Source organism: Adiantum capillus-veneris, chromosome 29 (genome assembly GCF_014529385.1).
Source record: "Adiantum capillus-veneris isolate H3 chromosome 29, ASM1452938v2, whole genome shotgun sequence".
Classification (NCBI taxonomy): domain Eukaryota; kingdom Viridiplantae; phylum Streptophyta; class Polypodiopsida; order Polypodiales; family Pteridaceae; genus Adiantum; species Adiantum capillus-veneris.
This window is the reverse complement of record NC_140959.1, coordinates 134,856,813-134,873,149: the sequence shown is the minus strand read 5'-3', so window position 1 is coordinate 134,873,149 and position 16,337 is coordinate 134,856,813. Positions and strand designations below refer to the sequence as shown.

At 40.9% G+C, this 16,337-nt stretch overlaps 1 pseudogene; it reads right to left on the bottom strand.

The window, feature by feature from the left end:
- LOC147419951 (DEAD-box ATP-dependent RNA helicase 20-like) overlaps window positions 1–16,337 on the bottom strand; it is a 237,328-nt pseudogene that overhangs the window by 101,062 nt on the left and 119,929 nt on the right.

The following is a 16,337-nucleotide window of genomic DNA, read 5'->3' as shown; positions in this document are numbered from 1 at the left end:
TCCTGATTTTGAAAGACCATTCTTTGTGGTAGTCACTGATGCTAGTGGGAAAGGTATCGGTGCAGTCCTTATGCAAGATACCTATCCAATTGCTTTCGAAAGTCGTAAATTCAAACCGTGTGAAACAAAGTTCAGTACTTATGATAAAGAGTTGACTGCTGTGGTACATGCATTGAAAATCTGGAAACACTATGTAATGGGTACTGACTTGATCATTAAAACTGATCAACAAAGTATCAAATATTTACTTTCTCAGCCCTGAATAGATGATAGACATATTAAGTGGGCCGCTTTTATTCAAAGTTTCCAGCCCAACATTCAATACCAACCTGGTAAAGAAAACGTTGTAGCTGATGCTTTGAGTAGAAGACCCTCACTTAATCATCTATCAACCATTACGGGAACTTCCTTTGACACTATGCGTGACACTTATGCACATGATGATGACTTCAAAATGACATGGTTGCACATGCTTGATAATTCTGTACACACATTTCTTGAATACACTATTCAAGAAAAATTCCTTTATTTCAAACAAAAATTGTGTGTGACTAAACCTTTTCGTACATTAATTATTGAAGAATTGCACAAATCACCTTATGTTGGACATAGAGGATTTGCTACAACTTTTCAAATTTATGTCGTGATGTCTACTGGCCTAATATGAGAATGGATGTTAAATAGTATGTGTCAACTTGTTTGATTTGTCAAAAAATCAAAGCAGCTATAGGTAAGAAATTGGGACTTTTACACCCTCTCCCCATTCATGAAAGACCTTGGGAACATATTTCCATGGATTTTGTTACTGGTTTCCCACTCACTACACACAAACATGACATGATATGGACTATTATTGATCGTTTCTCTAAACAAGCGTACTTTGTTCCATGAAAGAAAACACTCACAGCACATCAAGCTGCACTTTTGTTTCTGAAGACTGTTTTTCCACATCATGGTTTGCCTGAAGTGATTATTTCTGATTGAGACTCAAAATTTTGTAGTGCTTTTTGGACTAATGTATTTGAAAATCTTGGCACTACACTTGACTTCACCTCTGCATTTCATCCTGAATCTAATGGTCAAACCGAAGTCACCAACCGCACTATTATTGACTTGTTGAAGGCTTATGTTTCTTCTCAACCTAAGAAATGGGATGACTACCTACATATTTTGCAATTTGCATACAACAACACCATTCACACTGCCACGGGTAAATATCCCTTTGAAATTGTATATGGTCACTCACTTCCTACTCTTGCTTCATGTCTTTCTAATGTTGTGCATGCCGCTGATGATTTCACTACTGCCTTTCATGATATTTATGCAAGTGTGCATTCTGCCATTAAACACTCACAAGAACTTTACACCAAGCATGCTAACAAGCATCGCAAGGCACACCAATTCAAAGAAGGTGATCATGTTTTACTTCGCATCCAAAAATGAAGGATCAAAAGTGTTGATACTAATGTCTTTGTGAAGCTTGCTCCTCGTTTTTATGTACCTTTCAAAATTTCAGTTGTCATTAATGATGTTTCTTTTCGTTTAGACCTACCTGCACATTGGCACATTTACAATGCCTTTCACATTAGTCTTTTACGCCCATTTCGAGGACCCCTACCTACACACCATATTTATGAAGACCCACCTTCACTTGTAGACCAAGAAGAGCAACTCATCCCTGATAAAATAGTTGACCATGAGACCACCACTACACGCACTGAATGGTTTATAACCGTTACCTTTTGACTTTCAAGGGCCACCCTTGAGAGGATGCCAAATGGATGCCTGAAAAGTTTTTTCACAACTTTCCCGACCTTCTTCACAGTTTCCATCACTCACGGTCCAATTGATTTCTCTATTGAGCAACTGAGGACAGTTGCTATCCCTGGTGGGAGGGATGTTACGAGACTGGGCATCCTCCTGTTGTAGTGGTTAGCTGCAATTGGTATAGCTGGGTGTAATGGTTAATTATGTACTGTCTATTTATTTTTCTAATTGAATTGATGATGATTTTGTAGAGTGGAATGCGGGGAGTTGACGAAGAGGCAACGGCAATTACTCTTGGCTATTTTATATTTTCACAGTATCTTAGAACATCATTTCAATAAGCCACTATGGCTCTATAAATAGTTGTAGTGGGAACTCCCCTTATGGGTCATGCAAGAACTAATGAGCTTCACTCATTTGCAAAAGTTAAGTGGTTGTAAAAGAGGGGCCTCAATTTTTGGCACCTTAAACTCAAAGTAATATATTAAATACCAACTCCACAAGAGAGGTACCGTGGAGTTTGGGGCTAGATTTAGGCCTTTCTCTTGCAGATTCTCTTCTCTACTCTCTTAAGCTATGGTTATTTGCTGTGTACTCTCTAATCTAGTCTCGATCTCTTACACATCTCTTACAAGTTTGTCTATGTCAATTCTATGTTTACTGTGTGTGTGTGTGTGTCATAGTCTGGGTGTGTGTGTGTGCTTGGAAATTGGAAGAAGAGGTGGACAGTTTGATGGTGATTGCTTGAAAGCTTGGGTTGAATATTTTAAGCGGTCGATCTCCCCCTCTTCTCCCATTAGTGGTATTAGAGCATCAGGTTCGAGGATAAATCGGCACCAGATTTCATGTTTTAAGAAGGAGTTCCTCTAATCGACAAAATCCCAATTGCAATTTAACGATTTTGCAATTCAAGGACTCGTGAAAAAATTCAAAGTATAATTGATCAAAATTGCAGAAGAAAAACTCGCCTGTTAATTGGTGGCTATCCAACGACTGATTCCCAACTCGGCTTCATAACGACCCAAACGATGGTATGTCGAGAATTCACTTTCAATTTTAATACTTAATCCTTGCGCACTATGAAGGCAAGAAGAAAGTAGGAAGGAATTGTAGAATCTGATCAAGGATCAAAGACAGCTATGTCGACCACAATTCAAAAGAAATCGGCAAGAAGAAATTAAAAAGCTTGGAGAATTGAACGGTTTTGGCTTCGAACGATTGGCAATTTTCAAGTTTGGTAATTTGCCTTGCCTTGAGCTTCCTCATCCCCAAACTCCACCGGTTCAATTCTGTTGTGGGAAGGGCTGCCTAGCAGCAAGTTTAGCTTGAAGTTTTCGGCCGTGGGAAGGACCCCTAAGTCGAGAAGTCGACTTGCATGAAAATGATTGCAACCGCCTCAATTGCCATCGCCTATGCCTGTTGGGTTAAGGCCATGACCCCCTTGCGGTCCGAGACCTGCTCTGCACGACGCTCTGAGCCAAATTCCACGCAGCGCGCTGCCCGCAACTTCTCAGTTCGCCGTGCAAGGCTTTTTGAAGGCCTTCCCACACACCCTCTAAAAAATTAACAGTGGCCTACAATTGTCCGGCCGCCCAATACCCAAACCTTTACAAAACAAAAAAAGAAAAAAAAAACTTACCCTCCAAGGCTTTGCTCAAAATCCTCAAAGCATTCCCTTTCTAAATTGGCCACCCACTGTTCTACTCGGCAGCCCACCACCAAAAGCCCCCAAGTTTTTAAATTAAAAAAAAAATTCCGACATTCTTGAAGGGCACCTATACATCATCATTACTCGGCCATTGCACAGTCAAAGTTGGCGAATTGACCAGAGCCAAATTGAATCACTCGCATCTCAAGTTCGGAACAGGAGGCGATCAAAGGCCGGGTGTAATTAAATGACCATCCTCCACGACACAGAGCACAAATCAGGAAGTGACCATATCGTAAAATAATCAGCGTATTATTTTGGGGGTAAGGGAGACAGGACTCTACAAATTCAACTGGCTCGGTGATGCACCGTAGGACTATATACTCTCTGGCAATTTCCTAGCGCATCGCCATTCTGGACTGGATGCCACCGCTCTTTCTCAGCTAAGTACATTACATTTCTGTTATTTATTTTATTTTATTATGTATATTGCATCTGTGAATATCACCAAATAGCTTTCTTTTTAAAGCATTACCATTTAATTATTTATTAAATACAAAAAAAAAGAAAAAAAGGAAAGCGCGCAATCATGGCACATCTTCCTCATGCTCCCACGATTGCAGAGCAACTTCAAAATTTGCAGCAGTCAGCAGTCACTCACATATGAACTCATGCGAAGGCAAGAACTTGAAGATAAATTATTGCATTCTGCACGCACCGAATCTGCACCGGAACCCAAGAAAAAGAAAACTAGCAGAAAAGCCTTCACTTTCAAAGATTTTGATGGCACTAAAGATGCTAGCACGGTTCTAGCATGGGCTAGTCAACTAGATGACTATTTTCATGATGAAGACTTTCCCGAGCGTGAAATGGTAAAGTGTGCATCCAATCATCTCACTAGCAGCGCTGCATTGTTGTGGAACGCCACAAAACAACATGGAAGAAGACCACGCACATGGAATGCATTTAAAAAAGTGTTTTTACCCCAATTTTTGCCCACACAGTACAAAGCTAAAGCACGACGTCAATGGGATTTAATTCGACAGGGTAGAAATGAAGATGTATAGGGTTACACTGACCATTTTTGGAATTGTCTAATTCAATTGCAAGCTATTGAACATGTTAGTCGTAGGAAATTGGAGCTAAAGTACATATCAGGCTTGGAACTACAAATTAGTGCTGAGGTAGATATGTTCAAACCAGATTCTCTGTCAAAGGCCATTAACTTGGCTCTCAACGCAGAAAAGAAGAAAGGTGGACGTTCCTCTCACACTGATCAACCTGCTAACACTAACCGCAACAAGAGACCTCCTTTTTCTCCTAACTTTGACAGAAGCAAACACCAAAGCCGTACCTTTTTCAAAAGACGAAGATTTGACAATCCTCCTACCACTGCTCAACCTCATACGATCAACAACCACAACAACACTCAGCAACGAGGCAACCCACATCCTTTCAACCAGCCTTCTCCTCCAAATTCTAATGGTAACAAAAAGGTGAAGTGTTTTAAATGCTTTCAATATGGTCACTATGCAGACAAGTGCCCAATGGTCATGCTAAGGGCAATGGTCAATCCAATAGCCATTCCAATGGAGTCAACAGAAATTCAAATAAAAAACCCTTCAACAAAAATCGCCCCAATGGAGCTACTCTTAACCTCATCGAAGATGCTATACATGACGACAACGAAGTGGAAGTTAACTACGGTGAGGGATATGATCCTAATTATGATAACGATGATAACCCATCCTCAGGTACTCCTATATCTCCTCACACTTTGTTTAAAGTGCAAGGCACTGTTAAGGGTGAAAATGTCACCATTCTGCTAGATGATGGTAGTAGCCATGATTTCATTTCCACACGATTGGCACAGCAACTATCACTCTCTGAAATTTCATCACCTCATAAGGTCAAAACTGTTTTTAATAATCAACGTTTTAATTTTAAAACTCAAGTCACTGTTGAAGTTTGCATTGGTGAATTCACACAAGCACGTACATTTTTGGTAGCACCATTGCATGGTCTTGATATGATTTTGGGAATGCAATTTCGTCATGAATTTGACCCATTGATTAATTATAAAACACATACAATGTCTCTCACTCATCATAATAAAACTTTCTCCATCCAAGCAACACTGGCACAACAAAAATTTCCACTTCTCTCTCACACTCAAGCCAAACGAGCAATTCGAAAACAGGGGAAAACATATCTAGTATTGGTAAATCAAATTTCTACTGAAAATGAAACTTCACGTCATTCCACACACGATGAATTTCTTTCACAATTTAAAGATTGTTTCATGCATGATCTGCCACCTGGAATTCTACCATCATGCCCCGAAGACCACAAAATTGACATCATACCGGGTAGTGAAACTCCTTGTAGAGCACCTTATCGTGTAAATCCTACCGCACACAGGGAAACACAAAATCAAATATATTATTTAATATATTATTTTGAGTTTAAGGTATTTAATATATTATTTTGAGTTTAACGTAGGCCTCAATTTTTGGAACCTTAAACTCAAAATAATATATTAAATACATAATCATCCTCAGTTGCTCAATAGAGAAATCAACTGGACCGTGAGTGATGAAAACTGTGAAGAAGATAGGGGAAGTTGTGAAAAACCATTTCAGGCATCCATTTGGCATCCTCTCAAGGGTGTCCCTTGAAAGTCAAAAGGTAATGGTTATAAACTATTCTAGTGCGCGTAGTGGTGGTCTCATGATCAACTATTTTGTCAGGGATGAGTTTTTCTTCTTGGTCTACAAGTGAAGGTGGGTCTTCATAAATGTGGTGTGTAGGTAGGGTTCCTTTGAAAGGTCTTAAAAGACTAATGTGAAAAGTATTGTAAATATGCCTGTGTGAAGGTAATTAACTACAAAAATACATTACAAGGTTAGGCTCTTGTTGAGATAAACACCATGATCCAAAGTAGAGTTAGTATCCAAGCATGAGCTAAGGACATGGAGAATGCACAAGATCTTAAGAGTCCTCATGCCTAGTATATCCTGCATTACAACCATAGAAGGTGGCACACAAGGTGGCCACAAGTGTGATTATCTGAAAAGAAAACTTTACCAAGAATTTAGTACCTGCTAGGGCCACTAAGCCCAAAGCTACAAGATATGCAATACCATAGCAACTTGTTAAGCTTCACTTTGCTATCAAATAAGTGCTATTATGAAGAAATTGGTGTATTTGTTATATAGACATGTTTCTATATTCAAATGATGTTAGCACATAAGTAGCAAATAATTCAGTGATGTAAATTTATCACACGTCAATAACTTGTCATTTGGGTTTTTGATAAGAGTGTAAATGATTGCAAAGCAGATACTTATCTTGAGTTTATTTGTTTGGAAGTTAAGAATGCTTGACTCATCTGCATTGGAGAGAGATTGCTTTTGGGGTTTGTCAACATTAAAACTAAAAGTGACTTTTGTGCCTTCATTAGTAACGTGGAATCATCAATGCTTAGCTACAAAAAAATGAACAATCATATTCAGAAACACAAACTCGGCATGTCATATGACCAAAACAAATCCAATCTGGCGACTTATAGAGTGGATAGTTTCCAAGGGTGTAGGGAGAGAAATGGTACGGACAATGGTAAGAAGATGCTTAGATTTTTGACGTAAAAACCATAAATTGATAACCCTTGAAAAATTCAAAGTAGGTCTTTGAAAAAAAATAAAAAAATAACGTTAGAATAAATACTTATCAATTTATTTGATATGTAGACTCGTATTGAGGTGATCATTGGCCCGGCATGACTATGACATCATCATTTGACTCTAAGTTCCATTCGCAAACCAATATCCTACTGACTTGTCAACTTGGTGGCCATGTTCAAATAAGACTCAAGAGGCATAGAGTTACTTGGAGCGGTGTATGACAATAGCAGAGAGAACTTATTGGTGTGGTTTGTCTCGCCATTACATGGAAAGAGAGATACCTTCTCATTGAGTTGTGGTCGCGGCCGGTTCGCCATGTTCCTTTGTAAAAGAGCGGATGCTTACTGCTTCCTTCCGTTGGGAGGTCTTCGATGCATAGAGATACTCTTCCTCAAAAAATCAAGAGTAAGTCGTGTTGTCAAGTGATGGGAGAGGCTTTGTTGTGGCATGGTATGTTTGCCTAAATAGTTTCTTTTTTTCTTTTTTTTAAAGAACGTGGAATTTGAGGTTTTGTCGAGCTTGAGAAGTTTTTGGTGGGACTTCTCAAAATCACCGACCAAGAGAAGTTTTCCTTGTATGTGGGAAAAGGGTTTAAATTCCATGGCTTATAGCCTTAAGGGAAAAAGCAAAGGTCTTTGTGAACTTATTAGTTATTCCACAAGGCTTTAAGTTGAAAGGGTTTGATACAGCTTTGAGATTGTAAGTTATACCATAGATTTAAATTAAAACGCTGCTTCCAATGTTCAATCACTTTATGACCATTGCTTTTTTTTTTTGGAAGCACTTTTCATTGACACCTTTCCCTTTCAATGCACGAAAATAACTTGCATGAAAGTTGATAACGAGCAAAGAAAGGAGTACCCGCTTGTAGAAGACAAAAAAGAAGGTTGTAAGCCTTGGGCGACATGACTCCCATACTGAATTTGATGTAGCTCGTCCACTAGAACCTGTCGGATGCAAGGGTCAGTTTCTCTGAAAGATTATCGACAAGCCGGGAGAACCAAATATCGTCAACGACTAATAAATCCCAATTCCTTCTAATGGATGAGGGTTTTGTGAATTGTTGGGGTAAATCCTTGAGGCCCTTCAAACTCGAGTTTTAAGCTTGTCCATACTTGTAAAAAGAGGGGCCTCAATTTTTGGCACCTTAAACTCAAAATAATATATTCAATACCAACTCCACAAGAGAGGTGCCGTGGAGTTTGGGGCTAGATTTAAGCCTTTCTCTTTTGTAAACGAGTGAAGTTCATTAGTTCTTCCATGACCCGTAAGGGGAGTTCCCACTACAATTATTTATAGAGCCATAGTGTCTTATTGAAATGAGATTCTAAACTACTGTGCAAATATAAAATGGCCAAGAGTAATTGCCGACGGCTCGTCACCAACTCCCCGCATTCCACTCTACAAAATCCATCATCAACTCAATTAGAAAATAAATAGACAGCACATAATTAACCATTACGCCAGCTATCCCAATTGCAGCTAACTACTACAACAGGAGGGTGCCCAGTCTCGTAACAGTACGGGCCCGGGGGCTATCAATAGCAACTTTGGAGGCCCCCTTGACCTCCACTTATGGACGTTCCCAACCGGTCCCCTATCCTTGCCACACGTCAAAACAAGAGAATCCTGCGGCCTATGTTCCCTGCGCTTTGGCTGCATGGTGAAAGACAGAGAGAGAAGCGGCCTTGGTAGAGAGAGAGAGACAGAGAGAGAGAGAGAGAGAGAGAGAAGTAAGAGAGGGAGAAGTGAAATGAAATGTTATATTGAACGGCCTGGCTGCCTGTTCCACACACACACACACACACACACACACACACACACACACAGAGAGAGAGAGAGAGAGAGAGAGAGAGATGAAATAAAATGTTATATTAAATAAATGCTAAGAGAGTAGGGTTTAAAGATGAATACCTTCATTAGTTTTAGACAAAATTTCCCTTTTTTGTGAGGTAATCTATGAAAAATTGCATGCTAAGCACTCAAGAAACGAATCTCAATTGTCAAAAAAGAATAAAGATTAGAAAATCATGAACAATCCAACCAAAATAGATACAAGGGTATTTTGGGATTTTTTTAAATTTGAGGGGTATTTTGGGTATTTTCCCAATTTAGAGGGGTATCTATACTAAGGATAATGGGGGAGGGAATCCCCCCCCCCCCCCCCCCCCCTTACATGTGTCATGAGCTCAATCATCCCGCAATGCTTCGGGTGCGTTAGCTCTGTGCATAGGTGTCAGAGAGAGAGAGAGAGAGAGAGAGAGAGAGAGAGAGAGAGAGAGAGAGATAGCATTGTTATTGTCCCCTCCCGCTATCGGTGCTACTTTGACATATCGTGGGCTTACGGGCGGTGTTATCTGCCAACCGCGATTACTCAGACCTAAGTGATACTACTGAGAGAGAGCCTCAGACAAAGAGAGAGAGAGAGATAGATAGATAGATAGATTTTATTATCGTCCTCGGAGGTCAAATATGACCTATGGGACCAAAGTTACATGTGATGTAGTATGTGTATGGCTGCTGAGTGACTCTCGATGCTTCAAAATTGTAGTGATGAGAGTCGCAATGGAGAGCCCACACTTTGGCTAGGAGAGGAAAGTGTGTAGGTCTAAGTTATGGCTGAAAATGTGAGAGAAGCAAGTTCGGATGTGATCAAAAGCTGAGCACTCTAGTAGTGTGTGGTACTCAGACTCTCGATACAGACTGTTGGACGGGGAGCGACTCACACACCCATGAAGTGCATGCAAACACTACCTAGATCAACATAATGTCAATCGAGGACACAGAGGACACGATAGGCACACGGAGGAAATCTCTTTAGCTTGTCCCGCTGAGACCATCCTACATATACAACACTCTGGAAGGCCAACTATACCACAATCAAGAACCTCACTGCTCTCAACTACACCACCTAGCCACATACAGAAGGTAACTCACCTAATCATGCCAGATTCATATGAAACTTAAGGAACACCATCCCCTCACTAGGATACACCTGTCGCCAGGCTTCTACACTCAAAACGCTCACTCTAAACCCATCTACAGAAAACGCATAGGATGACAGAGCTGAATTTTGAAAGTGCCCAAAACTGAAATTTATGAGTACCTATGTATAGCTTATGTCGCCACGATTGTATAGACTGCTAGCATGCAGAAAACAGACATCGTTTGCTACACTTACGGCCAAAAATAGCTCGTAGATGCGTCGACGTGTGCACTTCGTCTCGCGTGGAATGCTTGGCGTTGTTGCGTAGCTCTCCTCGAGCCTACAACAATGGTGCAGTCGGATCTCCAATGTGTTGAGCGAGCCAGGCGTAGCGCGAGGATAAAGCTCACGCTCACTCTCTTTCTCTCTCACACACAGTAGACGACAGCGCTAAAGTTTATATTATGATTAAAATTCTTTTTACAAAATGACCTAGGTACCTTATATACTAAGGCTACCTTAGGTTTAACCAAAAATGGGGTTGACAGGGTCAAATGGCTTTGTATTTACAATCTGGAAGTGCCATTGCACCCCGGCTTCTGAAACTAGAATAACTACTCATTACAAATGACGTTTATAGCCATAATCCGCAGCATTTTATTACTCACAAAAGATAAGACTTTGGCACGAAACTTGAGTTATGTTGTGTTGTTGACCCAACGGTCAACATTACCCCCTTCCGCGTTCATGTCGTCCCCGACATGACTTGATTGTCGATGGCGATGTGGTCTTTGCTGTCGTTTCGTCTTCATCTGTTGCACTGCTTGTAACTTTGTCGAACCATAGCAAGAACTATGATCCATTAGAGAGAACATCTATCATCATAACCATTCATATTTTGAGATCCTCGGATTACTTTTATGTCTGCTCCTCTTCATTGGGGACTTCCTTGTTCTTGTGCAATCATGTTGTTAGTATTGTCTGCAGCTTTGTCATTGTAGGCCATTCTTCGACTCGCCATTGAGGAGAAGTATGCTATGATCTGAAATTGGTGCTCCAATTCATCTGTCAATTGATTTGAGTAGCATGTCCTTATTGTTGATGTAGAAAGAATATGTATAAGAGGATGGTGATAGGTGTCTTTAGATTAGGGTCTAAAACCTGGATGGCCAAAGGGAAAAAACCCGGTGGGAAAAAGATGCCTTTGGTATACACTCTTATTGGAGTTGAGCAGTTGAACGTGAAGTACATGTTCATGAAAGGTGAGTGCTTGGGTGAAACATGGAAAGAGTGCCTGATGCAAATGCCAATAATGGGACACTCTCTATGCATATGAGAAATTTGTCAACAAAAGCATGCAATGTGAAAGAAGGAGATGATGGGTGTTTTGAGGAATAAATGTAGCACATGTGACAACAAAAGATGTCTCAATAGCTTCCACCTTTCCAAGAAGGGTTGTCGACGTAGAAGTTTCTCCACTCATATCTCACTGTGCGCAGTACGTGAGTGTCCTTTGGACCTTCTCCTTCACTTCCCAGACGTAAGTACTTAGACTTCAACTCTTTTGCTTACTTATACCAGCATGAGCGACACAACGTAAATATGCTCAACTCTTCCAGCTTGAGCAGTACCTAGAATAGCTAAGACTCTTAGACAACAAAGAATATTACTTGAAGCTTTGGGACTAACACCTCACTCATTTTGTGGCTTAGCTACTCGACTCTGACTTGTATGACTTGTCGGTTGCATGATGACACTGCTTTGTGACAAGTTCTTCGGCTATTGTAGTGGCTGCTGAGACATACTTCGTGAAGTTTCATTGTTTTCCTGTACTTTCTTCTCTTTGTAGTGCTCAGGCCTCTCGTCAGTCTTTTCTTCATGTGGATTATGGAATTTTTTTTTCTTAATAATAAACAAAGAAAATCTTAGAAAAAACTTAACAAAAGAAAAATCATTCAAATAGAAATCTAAATGCTATGTACACTATACACATGTCCCTAGGGGCTCATATATGGATTTTGTCCCCATACTCCTCTGTAACACTACTATGAGGGTATAACTCTAACTTTCGTCAAAAAACATTATCACAATAAAATGCAAAAATTCAATGCATCTCACAAAACATTGCCCTCTAATAGTCATAATGTTAGGTCCGCATTCAGAATGCCTCCCCCCTTCCTATTTGGAGTCATCCTTTATGACAGGGTATCGCAAAGGGTATGTGTTGTGCTTGGGCAATTAAAAGTTGTGCCTACGCAGGCCTTGTAATGTAGCCCTATTATGCATACACAGTCAATGTATGGAAAAGATTTATGTTGTGCAAGATGTGGGTATAAGCAATTTGCTTATTGGCATTTGTTGGCGAGGCTTCCTATTCTAAGCAATGTAATGGTCTTTGAAGCTCCTGTATCGTTGCTTGATTGAAGCGACTTGCTCTCTTCTAACTATACTGTAATGGTAGGAAGAATTGGAAGAATTCAAGAGGCGATCCACTGACAGCAGTTTTGTTGTTCTTCTTTGGGACCCATTTCTTTGCAATTATTGGCTGTTTTGTTGCTGGCTCTCGTTTGGGAACCCATACTTGCCTGTGCTTCGTTTGTGTTTGAAGAGACTTCTTTGGGATCCACCTTTTTGTTGTGTGAGTCGACAGTGGTCTTTGCTTCAGCCCTTGTACTCTTGGTTGGGGACGGGATTTAGGCTTTGAAAGTTGATACTGTGGTTGTTTTGGAATCCAAATGAATTCTTGACTTTTTTGTGCTTGAATCAACTTCATTGGGGCCCAAACCTGAGTTGTGAAAGCTTGCAATTTTGTGATATTCTTACCCGTTCGTGCACGCTTTCCTTGTTTTTGTTTTGGTGTTGGATCTTGTGATTTGTCATTAGAGATCTTTGTCTTCTTGATCCATATTTGTTTTTGGCCGATCTGGCTTTTTGGTATCCAGATTTGTCGAGCTTTTTGGCTTTGACTTGTTGTCCTGTTCTTTTGACCTATCATGGTTGTTGATGAAGGGGTTGGTGATAGTGATGGCCTGAGTTGATGATAGGGGATGTCGTAAGATTCATCACTATCACTACTATCCTTTCCCTTGATTTTTTGGCTGGTAGTGGAAAGTTACTGTCTGTTTGCTCGTGGGTGGTAGTTTCTTGGAGGACTTTTCTAGTCCATTGATTAGAGCATTGCTAGCTCGTTGCTCTGGTCGTATTCCTCCTAGCTGAGTCTTTGCATCCTTATTAGGAGCCCTCTATGAGGATGCTTGTGGTGGCTGTGTCTTCACCGAGGACTTTGGAATCCTCTCTTGATGCACTTTATTCGTGTAGCGATGACATTGATTCCCGGGTCGTTGATCTTCTTGAAGATCGAAGTGTTCTACAGAGTCATAGAACTCGTCGTCTTCTTCATCTTTTGATTCTCCACATTTCTTTGTTTGCTCCTTATTTCGAGAGATTGTTGATGTCTGGACCTCTTCATTTTCCAGGATTGCACTCACTGCAAAATAAGGAACGACATCATAGCCATTTTCATCACAAAACTTTGTTGTGGGAGCATCATCCACGACGCACACGTTCAGAGTAGCCAAGATGTGTTCCCATCCGAAAGGCTCTAACTCTTCTTCAGGAAATGGTCTAGGATGTAGTCCATATCCTCTATAACCCGCTCTAGGATACATTCCTCACGTTTCAAGCTACCACATTGTGAAGCTCCACACATCCACAGGTCTTTAGGCTTACCTAACCAAGCTGGAAGTTCTGATCCTACTACTGTGGCGGAATCAAACTCCTCAGCCGGTGTTCTCGTCACATCCCTATAGCTATGGTACCTCAAGTTTATCTTTGTTACGGTTTCCATATGTCTCAGGTATATATGGTCATAACCCCAATCTTGGACCATTTTCAATTGTCGCATGAATGGTCTTCCCAGAATGATGTCATAGTTGTTCTTCTTGCCAAAGTCAACAACAACAAAAGTGTGTTCATATTCAATGCCACAAGAAGTAGCAAGTACTTTTTCTAGCAGTCCTAGGGGCTTTTCCTTGTGTCCGTCCGCAAGCTGCAGGGTCATTCGTGTGGATATCAAGGCAGTTTTTCCCCATTTTTTCCAAACCTCTTTGGTTGCAATGGCCACACCAGCTCCACTGTCAAGGATTGCCATGGTTTTTAAAGTATTGAATTCCACAAGAAGGGTGGTGTTTCCCTCTTCTCCCTCGTAATACTCGCCTACCTTGTTTAATGGCATTGGCCTAGTATTTAGTTGAGGCATTTCAAGCTCTTTGATGCCTTCCTCGATTTGAGTCATTGGGGTTTTGACACCAAATTTCTCTAGACATTTACCCACATTAGCCCACATGTTTGGTCTTATTCTGAGCAACTCGGCTAACATTATTGTACAGGTGACTAGGGTAGATAGAATATCTACTAGCCCTTTTGAATCGATGGCCTTGTTGGGAGACAGTCTCTGTGATGGGATTGCAACCACATCTAACTTGGTCTCGTACTCTCCCATGTAGGACGGTAGTGTTCTTAACGAATGGGGTTGACTATCCATAGATTGTACAGATCCTTTGTCGCCCCAATACGATCACACGTCTAGATTCATTTGAGATCTAATCTCAAATTCCTCTATTGGTGGTAGAAACACTCCTCGTTCATCACCAATTTTGTCTACTCGTCTTCTTAGGTCATCGACTTCATTGGCCTCTCTGACTTGTTTCCACAATTTGTCAAGACCATTTATCTCTTTACAATCGTCACGTATAGCTTGTTGAAATCCCTCGGAAGAGTTATCCGTGGTATTCAATACTATCCTTGGTTCTAATGCTGGTTCTTTGAGGTTTGGTCTGTGCTCATGACTAGAATCTAGCTCTTTTTGTTCCTGGTTTGGTGGGATTACTTGTGTAGGCATGACACGGATCACGTCCTCAGGTTTTGCAACTGGTGGTTCTAGTAAAGTTTGGGCTGTTTGAATCATTTTCTGGCACACTTCAAACCTTTGCTTTTATAGTTCCACATAGGGATATGTCATCCACCTGTGTTCTTGGGTTTGGTTGTTTTTGAGCCTCACATCATAGGCTTTCAAGAGGGTATCTAATATCTCATTAACCTTCTTTGCCAACACAGATCCTCCTGAACTAGCACTTATCGGTTTTTCATCCGTGGATGGTTCTTCTAGAGGTTTAACCATCTGTGTAAGAGAAGGTGCCTCCTTTTCCTCATGTTGTTTTATCTTCTCCTCAGCTTCCGTAAGCTTCTTAGTTAGGGATTTTTGCTCTCGTTCCCTGCGTGCTTTCATCCTAGTCTTTCTAGCTTTCCAACTATTTCGTTTGCTCTTGGTTTTTTGACTGGGTGCGTCTGTCTTTGGTCCATCATCTTTCTTTGGACTCATGTCACTTTCCGTGTTCTTTGTCTCTAGATTCTCATCAGCTTTCTTTTGAGCTTGTGCTCTTGTAACCACTTGAACTGGTACAACATTTTCATTTTCTGAGCTACCAGGGAGCTGAAAAATATTCCGTAGTACATTTGTCGTGATTTTCCTGATTTGGTTTGGGTTTTTCGGGAAATCGGGCATCAAGTGAGTGATGCCACACTCAAGACAATAGGCATTTACTTCAGTGATCTCCGTATGAGGACATTGTTTGACCAAGTGGTTGTCATGACTTTTGTGACAATCTGTCTCTGGTTGAGGAGATTCTTTTAGCATTTCCTCTTGGTTATAAGCAAGCTTTGACCTAAATAAGCCGCTATTTGCAATGAATCGCAATGTCCTTTTGTCCATTTCATACCTTCTTTCTTTTGACTGAAACCCAGGAGGTGGAGGTTGTAACAGCCTCACCACTCCATATGTTTCTCTCACATTTTGTTGCTCCGAAGGGTAGTACACACTTTGGTTGCTATACCACATTGTAGCTAGTATTGGCGTTGGTTTATTTGATGCTTCCATCATTGGCATGTATCTCATGTCTACCTGCATTCTAGCACCTGGCAACAGTGGAGGTTGTTGTCCTAAGACAAGCTGTAGCCTTAAAACTCCTACTGGTCCTGGCGCATTCCTCGTAATGTATCTAGGTGGAGTAGGTGCTTCTGGAACAGGTTGTACATACCTCTCCCTAGCATTTTCCATGCTATAATAGCACTCTTCCCCCGTATGGTTCGTCCATTTTCTCTCAATTTCACACCACTTCGGCTCTCCTGAATCATACCTTACAAGAGGAATCAACCTCTTGACCAAGTCGTCGATAAGCTTTTCTTGATCAATAGGTGTCGTTGGCTTGGCAATGGACTCACTTATCTGTGAAACACTGTGCTGAGAGGATGTGTC